At 41.4% G+C, this 17867-nt stretch overlaps 1 pseudogene; it reads right to left on the bottom strand.

Annotated features, from left to right (window-relative positions):
• Positions 1–6367: 6367 nt before the first annotated feature.
• LOC146493944 (uncharacterized) lies at positions 6368–16696 on the bottom strand (annotated as a pseudogene).
• Between the last annotated feature and the right edge of the window lie 1171 nt (positions 16697–17867).

Genomic DNA, 17867 nt, shown 5'->3' with positions numbered 1-17867 from the left:
GAGCGGGAGCGAAGTGCTCTAATAGGGTGATATGGTACTACAAGGTCATTAACCTCTTAAGCCCCAACGCCCCCTGATACGGGGGCAAAAAGCAGGAGATCAGGTAGGCTTGGGGCTTAAGAGGTTAAGATAAGATGGGGCCTGATTATTTAAGACCTTGTATGTGAGGAGCAGGATTTTGAATTCAATTCTGGATTTAACAGGAAGCCAATGAAGGGAAGCCAAAACAGGAGCAATATGCTCTCTCTTTCTAGTCCCTGTCAGTACTCTTGCTGCAGCATTTTGGATTAGCTGAAGGCTTTTCAGTGAGTTTTTTGGACATCCTGATAATAATGAATTACAGTAGTCCAGCCTGGAAGTAATAAATGCATGAACTAGTTTTTCAGCGTCACTCTGAGACAGAATATTTCTAATTTTAGATATGTTGCGCAAATGGAAGAACGCAGTCTTACATATTTGTTTAATATGTGCGTTGAAGGACATATCCTGGTCAAAAATGACTCCAAGGTTCCTCACAGTGTTACTGGAGGCCAAGGTAATGCCATCCAGAGTAAGAATCTGCTTAGATACCATATTTCTAAGCTTTTCAGCGCCGAGTACAATGACCTCAGTTTTATCTGAGTTAAGAAGCAGAAAGTTAGTGGCCATCCAGGTCTTTATGTCTTTAAGACATTCCTGCAGTTTAACTAATTGGTGTGTGTTATCTGGCTTCATGGACAGATAGAGCTGGGTGTCATCTGAATAGCAGTGAAAATGTATGCTATGTCTTCTAATGATGCTGCCTAGGGGAAGCATGTATAATGTAAACAGAATTGGTCCTAGCACTGAACCCTGTGGAACTCCATCATTAACCTCAGTGTGTGAAGAGGACTCTCCATTTACATGCACAAATTGGAGTCTATTAGATAGATATGATACAAACCACTGCAGTGCAATACCTGTAATACCTACAGCATGTTCTAATCGCTCTAATAGGATATTATGGTCAACAGTATCGAATGCTGCACTAAGGTCTAGCAGGACAAGCACAGAGATGAGTCCACTGTCAGAGGCCATAAGAAGATCATTTGTAACCTTCACTAAAGCTGTTTCTGTGCTGTGATGAACTCTGAAACCTGACTGAAACTCTTCAAATAAGCCATTCCTCTGCAAATGATCTGTTAGCTGTTTGACAACTACTCTTTCAAGGATTTTTGATATGAAAGGAAGGTTGGAGATTGGCCTATAATTAGCTAAGACTGCTGGGTCTAGAGATGGCTTTTTGAGTAAAGGTTTAACTGCAGCCACCTTGAAGGCATGTGGTACATATCCGATTATTAGAGATAGGTTGATCATATATAAGATCGAAGAATTAATCAATGGCAGGACTTCTTTGAGCAGTTTTGTAGGAATGGGGTCTAAAAGACACGTTGATGGTTTGGAGGAAGTAATTATTGAAGTTAACTCAGAAAGATCGATTAGAGAAAAAGAGTTTAACTTAACACCAATGGTACTAAGAGTAGCTGTAGATAATATTACATCTGTGGGATGATTATTGGTAATTTTTTCTCTAATGATAAAAATTTTATTTGTGAAGAAGTTCATGAAGTCATCACTAGTTAACGTTAAAGGGATGTTTGGCTCAAAAGAGCTCTAACTTTTTGTCAGCCTGGCTACAGTGCTGAAGAGAAACCTGGGGTTGTTCTTATTTTCTTCAATCAGTGATGAGTAGTAAGCTGTTCTGGCTTTGCGGAGGGCTTTCTTATAAAGCAACAAACTATTTCTCCAGGCTAAATGATGATCCTCTAAATTTGTAACACGCCATTTCCTCTCCAGATTACGAGTCATCTGCTTTAGGGTACGTGTTTGAGAATTATACCACGGGGTCAGGTACTTCTGATTAGAGACCTTAGTTTTCACTGGAGCTACAGTATCCAGAGTCGTACGTAGTGAGGAGGTGAAATTATTAACAAGATAATCGACCTCTGTTGGGGTAGCGTTCAGATAGCTGCTCTGCTCTGTGTTGGTACAGGGCATTGACGATGATAACAGTCGGTGGATTATATTCTTAAACTTAGTTACAGCACTTTCACAAAGACAGGAAATGATTAGACAGGGGAGGATTTTCTTTCAGGAAAGACTGTTAAATGTTCAGTTTCTATTCCTTATGTTAAAACAAGATCTAGAGTGTGATTAAAGTGGTGGGTGGGTTCTTTCACATTTTGAGAGAAGCCAATTGAGTCTAATAACAGATTAAATGCCATGTTGAGGCTATCATTTTTAGCATCTACATGAATGATAATAAATTCACCAACCACCTGCGAAATCAGACAGAAACTAAGTGTAAAGCCCAGGTGGACGATAGATGATAACAAGTAAGACTGGTTTCTGAGTTTTACAGCTGGGGTGGACAAGGCTAAGCATCAGGCTTCCAAATGAATTAAAAGTCTGTCTTGGTCTTTTATCAATCAATAGGCTGGTGTGAAAAATTGCTGCTACACCGCCCCCTCGGCCTATGCTTTGAGATTTCTGGTAGTTAGAATGACTTGGGGATGTTGATTCTTATAAACTAACATAATCATCCTCCCACAACCAGGTAGAGTAAATTGATTTGCTGATCAATTTCACTGTTTTACTCTTTGGTTCAGATGTGAAAACTGAATTGCTTTTTCTTTGTGATTTTTTATGTTTAAATATTTTATTGCTGGTTTTTAGTTTGTTTTTTGTCTTTTTGGAAGCTGACACAGTCTCAATGGAACTGGGGTTTTGGGGGGGTAACACAAGGAGAGAAGCTGCAAAGAGGTGTGTAAGACTGCAACTCTGCTTCCTGGTCCCAACTCTGGATTGTCATATTTTGGGGGTTTTAATAAATTTGTCCATATGTCTAGAAATGAGAGCTGCTCCATCCAAAGTGGGATGGATGCCGTCTCTCCTAACAAGACCAGGTTTCCTCCAGAAGGTTTGCCAATTATCTATGAAGCCCACATCAGACAGACAGCAATTTTCATTACTGCCAGAGTAAATTATGATTTTATTGAATTTACATTTACCCTTAGCCGGCACTTTTAAATTTCGCTCATTGTGACCTGCTCTGGCCCCTGGAAGACAATTGACTATGCTTGCCGGTGTTTCTAGCTTCACATGTCTGAGAACAGAATCATCAATTACCAGAATGACCCCCGGCGGGTGTGTCGCAAAGTGGGGAAAAACGGTTAGACACATGAACAGTTTGGTGGTGCACCTGGGGCTTCTATTTAAGACTATGCTTCCTCCTCACCATCACCCAGCCGCCCTCTTTCCCCAGCTGCTTGGAGTCTGCCGGGTAACAGCTAGCGGGGCCTACGCTATCTTCGGCTGCACCAGCTACAGGGGCATGGCTAGCTACGAGTGAATGAAGGGTGCGAAGCCAAGTCTCCAATTCAGTAATCCTGGCCTCCAGAGCTGCAAATATGCTACATTTGTTACAAGTGTCATTACTGCTAGTATCATTACCTGCCCCTCAAAAACCTCCTTAGAGACTGTGTCCGCTCCCAAAAAGTAAAAAAAACTCTCTCTCTCTCCTCCAAGTCTCTGTTAGTACATGACTTAATAATTGATCAACAAATCGATTTATTATGCCTTACAGAAACCTGGTTACAGAGGATGATTAGGTTAGTTTAAAGGAATCAACACCCCCGTGTCATTCTAACTACCAGAAACCTCAAAGCACAGGGCGAGGGGGCGGTGTGTCAGCAATTTTTCACACCAGCCTATTAATCAGTGAAAGACCAAGACAGACTTTAAATTCATTTGAAAGCTTGATACTTAGCATTCTCCACCCCAGCTGTAAAACTCAGAAACCAGTCTTACTTGTTATCATCTATCGTCCACCTGGGCCTTACACTGAGTTTCTGTCTGATTTCTCAGACTTTTTATCTGATTTAGTGCTCAGCTCAGATAAAATAATTATTGTGGGTGATTTTAACATCCTGGTCCTGGGTCATTGTGACCTAGCATTTTCAGTTCTTTTATTCCTTTGTATTATGGTTTGGTATTCTGATCCTTTTATTATGCTTGGTTTATTAGTATTATCCTATGTTCTTTGAGAGTGATTAGTTCCTGGGTTGTGTCTCATGTTTAGTATAGTTGTCAGATGCCCGAACCACCTCAGCTGGCTCCTCTACTCTGAGCCCCTCCCAGATGGCCGAACTTCTCACCCTATCTCTAAGGGAGAGGCCAGCCACCCGCTTGTATCCGCGATCTTGTTCTTTCGGCCACTACCCACAGCTCGTGGCAATAGGTGAGGGTAGGGATGTAGATCGACCGGTAAATTGAGAGCTTCGTTTTTACACTCAGCTCCCTCTTCACCACGACGGACCAGTGCAGCGTCCGCATTACTGCAGCTGCAGCCCCAATCCGGGGGCTCCAGGGCGGGGAACTCATCCCCGCCCTGGAGTGGGAACTCCACCCTTTTCCGGCTGAGAACCATGGCCTCAGATTTGGAGGTGCTGATCCTCATTCCTGCTGCTTCACACTTGGCTGCGAACCGTTCCAGTGCGAGCTGGAGGCCCCCACCCGATGAAGCCAACAGAACCACATCATCCCCAAAAAGCAGAGATGAGATTCTGAGGCCACCAAAGTGAAAGCCCTCCGCCACTTGGCTGCGCCTAGAAATTCTGTCCATAAAAATTATGAACAGAACAGGTGACAAAGGGCAGCCCTGGCGGAGTCCATCACCCACCGCGAACGAGTCCGACTTATTGCCGGCAATGCGAACCAAGCTCTTGCAACGGTTGTATAGGGATCGAATGGCCCGTAGCAATGGGCCAGACACCCCATACTCCCACAACACCTCCCACAGGACACCCCGAGGGACATGGTCGAATGCCTTCTCCAAGTCCACAAAACACATGTAGACTGGTTGGGCAAAGTCCCATGCACCCTCAAGTATCCTTGTGAGGATAAAGAGCTGGTCCAGTGTTCCGCGACCAGGACAAAAACCTGTATCCGAGGTTCGACTAGTGGACGAACTATCCTTTCCAGCACCCTGGCATAGACTTTCCCAGGGAGGCTGAGGAGTGTGGTCACCCAGTAGTTGGAACACAACCTCCGGTCTCTCTTCTTAAAGATGGGGACCATCTTTAAGAAGGGATACCGGAGGGTGAAATATTATTTCACATTAAAAAATGTGAAATATTACATTTCACATTTTTTAAATTATTTTAGCTATGTAGCTTCATCTGTACAGTTACTGGCAGGTCCAGTCAACAACAATTATTTATAAAGCACATATATGTGGGAAATCCACACGATACCACCCAAAGCGCGGTCCGGTAGATCTCAAAGAGGAAGGACAAAGGCTTCACTATTTTAAAGGGCTGAACACGCCCTGTCTGCATAAGCAAAGTATATTATCATGCAACTGCTGCAACATGCTTCTTTTAATACCCTATGATTTGTACGTTTTTTAACTTCTGGATTACTATGACACTTACTGAAATACTGCTACATAATAGATATTTTCCACAAGAAACAGCATGAAAGAAGGCAGTTGTCTAACAAACAGCATAACTGAATTCAAGGCAACACATAAGAATAATCAATAAATTGCACTCCGTTTCAAAAAGAGCATGTTTAAGCATTTAAATAAACTAAAGTGTACAGAAACTGTAGCTTCTGAAGCAGAGTTCCGCTCACCATAGGAACGCTGCCGAATGAGGTCATTTTAAACACAGAAACAAACGACCAGCTACTAACAACTAAAGGGTTGCTTTTGTCAAGGGTTAAGGACACTTACCGCCAGTGTTGGTCAAGTTACTTGAAAAAAGTAATTAGTTACTGATTATTTCTCCAAAAAAGTAATCCCACTTTACTGATTACTTATTTTCAAAAGTAATTTGTTACTTTGTTACTTTTCAAAAACATACTATATAACCTGAATGCGTAATAATGCAATAGACCTTTCAGACAAATTCTATTTTTTCTAATCCATCATATAAAAGGGAATCAAATGGAAAAGTCTTTTTTTAAAAATGGTTTCATTAGTGTTAATCTTAACTTCATAAACATTGCATCAAACAAAACATTTAAACATATTTCTGCACAATACACAATATTTTAAGTAAATAAAGCAAGTCTTGTGTATACACACACTCTTTCATTTAAAAAAATAAAATCACAGATTCTCCCTATTAACAGCAACATCTTTTAGCAGTTGGTAAAGTGCAGAGAGGAGTAATAATGAGATTACCATCCATCCATCCATCCATCCATCCATCCCGTCTTCCAAGGAGGAAGCAGAGTATGAGAAGCAGAGTAGTAGAATGAGATTACCAAAACAGAAAATGCTATTGCATGCTACATTTAGACTTTGAATCCTGTCTCATTTTGTGGCAACCCTGAAAAAGACCTATGTTTTATCATTTTCTTTTGGACTGAAACAGTGGTTATATTACATCAGCAGAAGCTTCTCAAACCTTTTATCAGATAGTCTGTTCCTTTTTGGGGAAAGCACCAATCCACCTAAACTGAACAGCCATTCAACTGGTGCACTGGATGGAGTAGGACTGTTGTATTTCATGTACATCTTTTTGACATTTGGGAACTGATTCAGAATCTCAAGCTCACAGACTGACCTTAAATATTCAATTCAATTCAGTTCAATTTTATTTATATAGTGCCAAATCACAACAAAAGTCGCCTCAAGGCGAATGGTCAGTTACTGCTTTTTCTGCTGAGAAGCTTTCGGTGGGCTGGTTCTTAAATTCAAAAAAGGCAATTTCGGCTGGGCTGGCTGGCATTTGGGGCACATTAGCATTGTCAGTTGCAGGAGCAGGTTAACAACACTGTTGTCAGGAGCTCCTTCATATTAGTGATGTGTCGGTCGCAAACAAAATGGCTCTTAAGGCCGGATCTTTGACGTGAACGATGTGAGCAAGCTCCTTATCGCGAGCCATGGGGTTTTTTTTCTTTCTCTCACCCTCTCTCTACTCTCACTTTTTTCCCCTTCACTCCGCATACGAGCCTTGTGCTTTGTGCTGGGAAGAGGTGGGAGGGGCAGTAATTACACTTGCAGTAGCACAGGAACAGAGCGGGAGGGAGAGAAAGAGAAAGAGAGCTAGGGACAACAACATCACATTAGAAATGTCATGCGCCGCGGCGCGCGTGCACAAAAAGGATTCAGACGCAGACTCAAGTGCTAGCAGAAAAAGACACTTTATTATAATAACAAAAGGCGACCCGGGAAAACCAGAGAAGCAAAACGAGGAACTAAAAAACCAAGGGAAACAATGACGCGAGGAAGCCGGAATCGGGACCGTGGGAGGCTGCAACAGAAAGGGGAGAAGATGACTAGTAAGCCGGGAAGCGGGGGGAACACATCAAGACTGAGTTAGAATAGTTGGCTTACGATTAGAGCGGGACCATGGGAGCTCTGGAGGGAAGTGTGAAAGTCTGTGAGAAGGGAATCTGTGGAGTTAGTGAAGTGGCCAGATGATGCACCGGGTGAGCCAATTGAGCAGGAGGACAGGCAGGTGGCAGACACTGGATGCCAGATCGAAACCTAGACACAAGTAGGCAGATTTAACGCAGCTCAAATAAGATAACAGTGCAACACTTTCGCGGGAGTCTAGGTACCACAGAGAGGTGATTAACGGACTGGCGTGGAGCATCCGTCAGCGCCGGGTTAAGTAGCTCTTCAGGTAATCACCCCGATGGAAAGCAGGTGTGCCAGTGATGGCCCAGCCCGGGGGTGTGGCTACCCTATCATCACACACTCCACAGACACAGGACCACGGGATCATGACAAGGTATAGTAATCATCCCCAACTATTTTCAGTTGAAGATGATAAAGGATTCAGAAAGTTTATTCATGCAGGCCCATATGACAGAGAATATGCATGTTGTTTTTGTTTTCATATTTGAATTTATATTTAATTGTGTTGTGGTTTGCAGTGTTATTGTTGTTTCACTTTAAATTTGTTTAAAAGGAAAAAGCTGAAAATTTAAATAGTTAAAAGTTGAAAAGTGAATAGTTGGTTTGTGTATTATATGATTTATTTATTATATTTTATGTGGAGTGAATAAATAAAAGTATATTTATGGTGGCCCCTAGAGACAAAGCACGTACAAACTCCAAAACACGTAAAAACTCAGAAGCACGTACAAACTCCAAAACACGTAAAAACTCCAAAACACATAAAAACTCAGAAGCACGTATAAAAGACAACAGATGTGATCCGGATTTGATGTGTGGTAGTGTATAGGAATTTCTTTTACCAGGGTATTTAATCACATTATGTTATTGTATTAACATGTCTGACACTCATACTTAAGACAAATGGTAGGGGGTGTAGCAAAGATGTTGGGGGGGAAACAGGAACTCCAGAGGACCAGTCTTTTGTCTCTTGAGGACTCTGGGAAGTAGCAAGGGAGTGTGAACCTTAAGGTGTGAAACAGCTGTGTACTGCCTTTTGTTCCTGGAGAAGGTATTTAACTGAGAGGTATGCTAGGCTCAGTGAGACTCTGCTGACCCTGCCCCGTGGTCATGCAGGGGCTTCACAAGCTTGTTTGTATGTTGTGTGCATGAATTAAAGAATGTTAGCTACCGCTCACCGCTCGTCTGCAGGCTTTATTTAAGTGGAAAACTTCCACAACAAAATGGCGCTGTGAGCAGGGTGGTCCGTGTGGTCGCTGAACAATGGTTCCGTGGACGGGCTGATCACCCCTGAGGGAAAAGGTACCTTTGTCCTACCAGCTGTTGAAGCGAAGGAAATGGAGGAGTCACGGAGCCGTGTGTTTCAGTCACCACCAAGATCATCGATTTTGAGGGGACTTCTGCAGATGGGTGAGTTGTAGCTAACTTTGTATACAGTTATGAGGAGTTTTTTGTCTGGCCGAGTGGTGAAGTGCTTGCTGCTCCGGAGTTCGAGTCTCCGGAGGGAAAATCCTGGGGTTAGAGTCCCCAGGCTTGTGTTGGGTTCCGGTGTTGTGCAAAAGAAAAGCAGTCGTCTGCAAGAGTAATTGCAAAAACACCGGTCCATCACAGGGAACGGTGGTTCGAGTCCACCGTTGATAATCACGTCTGCACAATACAGTGTGTGGAGTGACGGTATTTTAGCACTTTTCTGCCGGTAAGGGAAGAAGGCCATTGCAGGGGACGCTCTGAATGTAAATATGGGATCTAGATCCAGTAGCAGCGGACGTTCCACCAGGCGGCCAGAGACGAAACTCAATACGTGACTGTATGGTAAGAATTGAGTAAATGTGTAGTGTGTAAGATTGCAGAGAATGGTTGTGTGGGAAACATTGATGTGTGTGTAAAAACAGTAAAAAATTGGGTTACAAAATGTTGAAAATGGGGAACAAAAACAAGAAAAAAAAAGAAAAAAAAAAGAGAGAGGAGTGTAGAAATGTGTGTAACAGTTGTTGCCAACTAGAGGGAGAGGGTGGTACTGCAGGCCACCAGCTCCCCTACGGTGGACACACACAAAATTAGAAGAATTGTTGATGAAAATGAGCAATAAAATTAGGGCAAGGGTTTTGTGTTTAATGATCAAAATGTCTCAGTGTGTCACTTGCAGGTGAAGAGCAGACCTGGATCAATTTTCCACGTGCAGCAGTCGGAAGAAAATTATAGGTTAACATCATTAGAAACACTCAAGCCAAGTTTTGGCTGAATTGTTTTACAGCTTAACTTCCATGTGTTTGTCACCCTGAGAACACAAGCTCCAAGAATCTCTCCTTGAAGACTAGAAATGCAGTTTCAGAACAACGAGATAGATCTCAAGAGCTCACAGCAGCATCCTGAGCAGTGAAGAAAAGGTCCAGCAGCAACAGCTGTGCAAGACAGCGACAGCAAGGAGAAAAATGACATCATCATGACTGGATGGATGGATGTGCATTTCCAACGAGCTGCAAAAATGGCAAAATGAGACAGTGGAAAACACAGGACAAAGCTGAAAGACAACTGACTCTCACTGGACTGCTGCAAGGGGGAGAGATGAGACCACAGTCAAAGGAGAAGGGGACAACATGGAGAAAGGCTGTTGTAGTGTGGGAATGAAATTTGGGTTTAGGAAACTGGGAAGGAAAAAATGACTGCCTTGCATGGAGAATTGAAAAGTGTCTGGAGCACCGCAAAGAGGAGAGGTACACAAAATTACACAAACAGAAAAATGCATTAATCCTACTAACACATACACACATGCAATGAAGCTCATGAAGACCAAATAGCATTTTAAGCATGCATTTCTGTTACCATCATCTTGTCCGGTTAGCATAGTAGGTTAAGAAATGATACATAGACTAGTGAACTAGTATTATTTTTGGGGAAGGATGATTGAATCAGCGGTGAACAGAATGCTGCGGGAGGGTCAGATGAGTGGGGACCAATAGATTATTGAGTTTCTGGTTTCTGATGTGTGGGGGAGGTCTTATCATGACACACATCTGGGTACATGGGGAAAACAAAAACTCATTTTCTAATAGAATATTGCTGTTGTGTGAGGTGTGTGACTGATGGATGAAAGTTTTGGGGATTTACTTGGCTGATGCATTTTCTTTTGGTACCACTTTGAACCTGCCAATTAGTTGTTTTGATCCATCATTCTAAGGGAGTATGCTTAGACAACTTCTAAACTAGGCCTTCATATTTTTTTGATTTTTAACAGTGCACTGAGATTTTGTTTGGCAATTTTCTCTTTTTCAAGCAGGCCTGCAAGATCTGAATCGAAAGCGCTATACAACATGTTGATCAATCGCAAGTGAGCTTCTCCAAAATTAAAATGGGCTCGGGAGAAAGTCACTTATTTGGGACGCAATCAGATAATGAGTCCCTGCCTAAAAGGATTTCGCGAGGTAATCCATTCTAAAATTCTTTTTTTGTTCTTTTTGAAATGTCGTCATATTGCTGGCAGTAGAAACTTAATGCGACACAGGAGGTTCTGCTATCAGCAATAAACACGGGGATTGACTGGACTGACAAAAACTTGACTGACTTGACACCAATATGCAAGATTGCACCTCCACCCAGAGAGACAAAAGGGTGGATGTATATATGTATGTTTCTTTTTACAGGAGCAGAAAGGTGACAGCAACATCCTGGGTTGCGTGGGCTTTTGAGCCGTGCTGACTTAACCTTTTAAATGCCACTTTCTGTGTCTTTGTGAATTTACCAGCGGTGTGTTATTCATGACCTTGTATTGTTTACAGTGCAGAGGTCACTGTGAGAAAGTGTGCATACAGACGCGCTGCACTAACATCTATATCACTTTTTCCACAGCAGAGGGCTAATCATATGATCTAATCACATGATTTACAGCAGGACACACCACTGGCTAATGTTTTTTTTTCTTATGACAGGGCCTGGAGTGAAACTACTTCAGGGGAGAAGCCCTGAGAATTTTTAAGAGACAATGCACAACTTTATTGTGTATGTCTAATTGTGCTAAGCTAACATAGGGCAAAAGAGGGTTTTTCCGGGGAAGTTTTCATTTTTAAATTGCAGGAACCGTGACATGAGGGATATGGAAGGATTGACTGAGGCGCAGATGCAAACTATGACTAAGAGAGAACGCTTCAACAGGACCCGAGAGAAGCAGGGACCATCTGCAGGACAAAAGACAAACGACAGTGGGCTTCCAAAGGATTGTCATGAGGAGATTTTGAACAGCAAAATCTTAAAAATAAAATGAAAGAGTTTCGACGTTGACCCTGAGGAAGACAACTAAGGTGTACGACGTGCTCTGCCTTAAATCTACAGCTGCGTTGGAACAGAAATCGAGGGATGGAGAGAGCGTGCTAAGCTCCAAAAGTGACAGCGCAAGGAAGATCAGCGTTGGAATTATGACTCTGTAAATGGCACAGACACCAGGAGCCATGACTGTGACAGAGAATGACCACCTAATGCTGTTTCACTTTGCCATGCAAAGTACTTTGACACTCTGGAGAAGACCTTTCCTCTGTATCATTGTTGTTTCCATTTGCATGTGAGAGCTTAGATTGTGGGGAAGATTAAAGATGAACAAAGGGTGGTGGGAGAACAGTGAAGTGAGGATACACAGTGTGAAACTCCTTTAAGTGTACAATAATGTTGATGTGATATACAGAATGTCAGGAAAGAAATTCTGGTTTTAATGTGATTCTTGATTTTAGAATCAAAGGGTGGGATTGTATAGGAATTTCTTTTACCTAGGTATTTAATCGCATTATGTTATTGTATTAACATGTCTGACACTCATACTTAAGACAAATGGTAGGGGGTGTAGCAAAGATGTTGGGGGGGAAACAGGAACTCCAGAGGACCAGTCTTTTGTCTCTTGAGGACTCTGGGAAGTAGCAAGGGAGTGTGAACCTTAAGGTGTGAAACAGCTGTGTACTGCCTTTTGTTCCTGGAGAAGGTATTTAACTGAGAGCTATGCTAGGCTCAGTGAGACTCTGCTGACCCTGCCCCGTGGTCATGCAGGGGCTTCACAAGCTTGTTTGTATGTTGTGTGCATGAATTAAAGAATGTTAGCTACCGCTCACCGCTCGTCTGCAGGCTTTATTTAAGTGGAAAACTTCCACAACAGTAGAAACAGGTAAATGAACTTTTTTTTTTTTAATTATTTGAATATATATGAGTGCTTGTGTATAAATACATAAAAAATACTCACACGCTTTCAATTGTGTAATTTAAGTTATCTAGGTTGCTCTGTTTTGGAAGTTCACTTAACACTAGAAATGTGTTTTGTAGTTTGTACGTGCTTTGGAGTTTGTACGTGTTTTTTGGAGTTTGTACGTGCTTTCTCTCTAGGGGCCACTGCATATATTTATATATAAACATATATAACGAAAACCACTAATTCCTTTTGCACATAATTTTATATTATTGTTAATAAAAAATTAATTAAAGCAACAAACCAACCTGAAGAGCCGGTTCGGAGCCAACAGAACTGGCTCTTTTTAGTGAGCCGAGCTGAAAGTGCCGGTTCTCTAAAAAGAGCTGGAAATCCCATCACTACTTCACATGTTCTCTCCTATGCTCATCTCTCAGCCACTGAAGTTTAAACTTGGGACAAGTGGCCGCTGCAAGAAGTCCTTGGCTGTCCAGAAAAGCTTCAAAACGAGTCTTGATGGCCTATAACATACAAGGTTGATATTATGATTTATATTCATGATTAATGATGATCAATTTCCCCGATATTTAACAAGGGGTAAGTATTTGGTCTTTTATTCTTTCATTTTAATAATTTAACACACTACTTAAAACAAAGCATAATATCCACCCAACATCTCACAAACAAAATCACGGTTTAGTAACACAGTAATGGAACGTGCTTACGGGAAAGTACATGTGATCTAATTACTTTTTTGCAATAGTAATCACTTACTTTACTCGTTACTTGAAAAAAGTAATCAGATTATAGTAACACGATACTTGTAATGCGTTACTGCCTAACTCTGCTTACCGCTGAGGTAATAAAATTTCATTGTTGAACTGAGAATAGAAAACACTGTGTTTCTGTGTTTGACACCAAGCTGAACCTGGAAGTATCCCTCCACAGCCGGGTTTCATCTTTGCCGCGATGTGGATGGACCAAATCAGGAGACAGACCTCACGCCAGCTGACGTGGATTACACTCTGCTTTAAGCACCAGCTCTCGTGCCTGCTCTTCCAGCTGAAGGCGAGCTAGATGAACCTTAAGTTTACCACTAGATCCACTGAAGTCTTGCGACACAGGATCAAAACGAGTTAAAGTGCGAGGCTCCTGAGGGTCTGCCAAGACCAGGGGTCAGCAACTTTCAACATCCAAAGAGCCATTTGGACTCGGTTTCCACAGAAAAGAAAACATTGGGAGCCGCAAATACTTTTTGACATCTAAAATGAAGATAACAATGAATATATTGTTTGTTTGTTTTTTAACTTTACGCTTTCTATAAACAACTATCTTGTGTTGCCAAAGAAATCCATGAAGTGCTACAGAGAACATTGCATTTTATTTATGTAATGAACACATTTTGAACTTTGTTATAGTTTGAAGCATTATAACAGAAAACACAAAAAAAAAGTTGGTCTCTTTTAAATTAATTAAGCTGAACTTAAATTATCCATGTAGCAAACAAAAATTGTGGTGAGCTGTCATCCTCATATCGCCTTTAGGCTTTCAGAGTGTGTAGTGGAGCCTTGACCTGAATTTTAGATATAAATTGGAAAAAAGCGCTATGTCACCTTTTACCTCCATGGGCCGGCTGTGTATTTTTGTTGTGCTGTGTCTTTAAGACTCTACAGGTCCTTCCCGATTGGAGAGCTGGCAGCTGCTGATTGGTCCCTGGTCATGTAGCTCTTTTCAAAATCCCTACCCAGCAGTTGTGCCGGGGCAGCCACTGACAGCATCAGCAGACCCAACCCTGGCCTCCAAACCCGGTGACATTCTTGTTTGTGACTCAAGCTCAACTTACTGAGCTTTGTATATAGTGTGTAAATTAGTCTTCACTTGTAAATAGCACATTGTAAATAGATACTGAAACAGAAGGGGTGAGCTGCCTTATGTTTTTCCTTGTACTGTTTTCTCCTGTTTATTTCAGTTAGGGAGTTAGGTGTAGCGTTTGTCTTTTATTTGGTTTTTGTTTCATGTAGGGTTTTAGACAACACCTCCTCTCCTGACTTAGCTTGTTTTGTTTGTTATTTTGGCCTTTGTTCAGCCCAGAGCTGTGTTTTCGGTGTAGACAAATAAACCACCGTTCACTTAGGAAATTTGTTTATCTGTGTGTGGTTTTGGGATCACGCCTTGCCAGCTTAAAGTCTATGTGTTGTCGGATTATAATATTATTTTATGCCATGTTAGACCCCTAATTAAAGATTGTGAATTATTATGTAGTTTTAGTTTGCATTATGCTCCTGAATTAGAAGAAGGTATAACTATTACATTTGGTAAACTGATCTGCATTACATTAGACTGCTGATTTATTGTGAATGAATGATATTGTTTTATGATGCGTTATACTGCTGAGTTATAAGAAATACTGTTTGCAGAAAGTCATCGCCTTATTTGTCTGGTTAGAAGAGAACAGAGCATACTGCCCCATCTTAGCAGGAGCAGATAAACAGGGAGCCAAGGTCGTAGCTTAGGCGCTGTGTGTGAGAAAGAATGTGAATGTTTAGGCTTTTATGATTAGGTGGGGGCCACTAGAGGCTATAAGAGTTTGATCAAGGCTCCACCATTTTGAGATCTGATGCTGTCTGCTGTATGGTGTCCATCTCCCACGCGTGTGTTCATTAAATCATCGTTTGACTTGACCCGGCCGGACCAGTGTGGTTATTTTTGGTTTTCCTCTTGTATCCATCCCCAATATTTGAATCCGTAACAGTGTGCACAGCAACTGCGTGTAAAAAGTGGTCAATAAAGAAGCGCTGAAAAGCACCGGGTCTGCCGTGGTATGTTTATAATGGGACTTCTGCTCCTGAACCTCTGCTCACAACGTCTGCAAATTGGGGCTGTACAAAGTCACTTTCATCTTAATGCAGGACTGTAAGCTTTCATGTGTGAGGCGTGAGTGGTGTTTGTTTTTAACACACTTCATGGTGGAGAGTAGCTGCTCACATTCATATGTGGATCAGAAGATTGACAATCTACAAATGAGGCATACTCGTAGGCCACTCTCGTCAGTAGCGAATACAAACAAATCTGCCCAGGCATCACGCAATGTACTATTTTCATCAGATATTTTTCTTTTTTGACATTTCTCCACACTTGGCCTACCTGGCGTTAAAAGTCGTGTTAAATGCATGGCGTTTTGGCTGGTATACCAGCTTTGTCGAATGTGACGCTTATTTTGAATGACATAAATTAATAATATATCATTTTATTTTAATATTTCAGGATCACAGTAATCTTCCAATTTAGAACAAAAAGAACTAACACAAGTAAAATAGCCATAGCAGCATTCCCTGCCCTCTTCAAATGTGAGACACCTAGCTCAACAGAAGGAGTATCGTCATCACAAACATCAGGATCAGTCAGGATATTTAACTCAATTTCAGTAAGATAGTACTATTACAAATATCAGGATCAGTCAGGATACTTAACTCAAGTAATTTCAGTAAGAGTAAGTTTCTTTTTTAGCACTATATTTCTTCACCGGAGTAAGAAAGGGGTCCGCAATGCTCAAGTCATCCTTATGACACAACTCAACCTTCTCATAATTCAGAGCATGGATGAAACCTTGTAAATCAAAATAGAAGGCTATAACATTGTATCAAACATTAGACTTGTCTGCAGCTCTGGAAAATAGACCCCAGACAAGAAGAGGCTAAAAATGTGTGTATACTGTCATTTCTGCTCTTTGCTTTGGCAGAGGACAGTAATATAAGGAGTGACAGAAGTGAGGGCTATCATTGTATTGACCGTGTCTCAGTTCTTGATCAGTAAAACCACTTTCTGCAAATATCCAAATCAGAAACCCTGGTACTAAGCTCAAGGTGCGGACCTCTGCCTTTATCTCAGGAAATGCTGATACATATAAAGCCACCACAAAGGACTACAGGGACAAAGTGGAGTCGAGATACCACAGCTTTGATGCCAGAAAATTGAGGAATGGACTGCGCTGCATCACTAACTACAAGAAGGAAAGTACAGGCAATGTTCAGCCCCCCGGGTATCTCGCAGATGAGCTTAACAACTTCTACGCTGGTTTCGATGCAGACAACAAAGAGCTGGTCCTCTATCCTCAGCAGGACAGTGAGGCTGTAACTTATCATCATTACTCATCATTACTCGTTATTAATCTCTGGCTCTCTTCTACAACATGTCTTGGTTTTTGAAATGAGGTTTTTGTTGAAAGTTTTAATAATTTTGAAATCCCATTTTGTTTTCAAGTATTTATGAATTGATTAATAGTTTATTAACATTTTTTATTTATACTCTTTGTTTTGTATTAAATTATTAAATAATGAATTACTTTAGTAATGTGTAAATGAATAAAAGAATTAAAAGACAAATTTTTAAATGAATTTACTATTTTATAACTTTTTACTTTGATGCACATCTAGTCCTCCATATCAAAACCTGTGCTGAGAAACAACTCTTGTTAAGTGAAATATTTGCTCATAGACAACTCATCAACTTACGCACACAATAATAACTGTATTTTAATATAGCTAAGCGAACAGTGTCCTGATTCTTAATTTGAGGTGAGAGACAGACGACTCGAGGTCCATAGTGCGTCAAACAATGATTTTATTAAAACACATATATATGTGGGAAGCCGAGCACGATCACTCAAACAGCATCGATCTTCCCCGAACAATAAATGAGGAGTCATATATATAACATCAGGGTATCAGGAAATATAACGCCCCTTGTGCATCTAAGCAGATAGATAAACTCCATCAGTTCCAGTAATTCCACCCTGGACATATTCTAAAAAAGAACAGTTCCTTCCTTTGTTCCTCCAGCACCGCCAGACGCTTCCTGTTATTTCACTCCACTTATCTGTGGAACTAAACTGTCACGTATGCAGGTAAAACAACTTGCAGTTGCGAGCAAACAAGTATCTATCTAAATACTATATATGTGTGTGTGCAGGCACCCTGTGTGTGTGTCTTGACCTCAGTGCATGACCTTACTTGACAAACAAAGACATTTCAGAAGCATACTTCCTGACTCCTGTTATGGAAATGTTAACAATAACCTGCAACACACCCAGTGAGCTTGATTTGAAGTGGGTTTAATAAACACATTGCAATGTGGAGAGAGCATCCCAGTGAAACACCAGGACCATCTCTGAATTGTGGCCACCGCCCTTACATCTTATATACAGACACACAGACAAAGAACATTCCTCAAACTCTTACATGTTGGCCCCTCTCATGGGGGGGGGGGGGGGGGGGGGGGTATACCTCCTCCCTCACCGAGAGAATTATGGCCTTG

Source organism: Neolamprologus multifasciatus, chromosome 22 (assembly GCF_963576455.1).
Source record: "Neolamprologus multifasciatus chromosome 22, fNeoMul1.2, whole genome shotgun sequence".
Taxonomy (NCBI): Eukaryota; Metazoa; Chordata; class Actinopteri; order Cichliformes; family Cichlidae; genus Neolamprologus; species Neolamprologus multifasciatus.
Note: the sequence above shows the minus strand (reverse complement) of the source record. Positions and strands in the feature narration are given on the sequence as shown.